Here is an 837-nt window from a genome sequence, read left to right as displayed (position 1 = left end):
GAAGTATTTGGATTCGGACTCAAGCAAACTCTCTTAATGTAGCAAATTTATTATAGTTAGCTATGAATATTCCTCCTCTCTTTATTTTAATTTCTTACACTCTGCGCTTTGCATAATTTTGAGCATCTCCACTACACTCCCCACGCTTCCTGCAATGAAAATGTGAATGCGGTGAAGTTTAATGGAATGGAAGAATGTCGCATGTAGCGAAGTGAAGTGGCTCCTGCTGCGCTTAATGGCAGTTATAAATCCTCAAATCTGTCACTTTGAATGCATGGCTAGCCGATGAGAGGGGCGGGCAAGAAAACACAAAGACAAATGCACCGGTAAAGGTGGGTCAACAAAGGCGGAGTGAGAAGAATATTTTCTGTGTCGTGCAACCACAAGTGGGCGATAAACATTTGCGTTGGTGTTGCAGTGCGTGCTGAAGGGAGAAAGGGAGAAATGACATTGGAATGCGAAGGGGGCAGCTTAACAGAGTATGTGAGTACTACATGCATATGTACATACGTATTGTTACATACCAGGACCTTTGAACTAGCCAAATTGATACAGCAATCCAATGAATGCTGTCACTGGATTCTGGAAAATGGAGCGCAGCAGCGGCCATAGGGCAACAAAGGCGATTGTATCACACAACACGCATTGTAAGCTGGGTTCAATTGATTTGTCAATCATTTAAGGCACATTACAAGCAAGATGACAATTCAAAAAATGGGCAACAATAGTCTTTTCTGAGGTCATAAATTCAGCCTGAAAGAAGAAAAACAGAAATAAACATTGTACCTTTCCATGCCAAAGGTCTTTATATGTGTTATATTGCCCTAGCTGTAAGCA

Source organism: Rhagoletis pomonella, unplaced genomic scaffold, assembly GCF_013731165.1.
Source record: "Rhagoletis pomonella isolate Grant_MI unplaced genomic scaffold, Rhpom_1.0 Rhpom_scaffold_00002, whole genome shotgun sequence".
NCBI classification, from domain to species: domain Eukaryota; kingdom Metazoa; phylum Arthropoda; class Insecta; order Diptera; family Tephritidae; genus Rhagoletis; species Rhagoletis pomonella.
The sequence above is the reverse complement of the archived record's forward strand: the minus strand, read 5'-3'. Positions refer to the sequence as shown.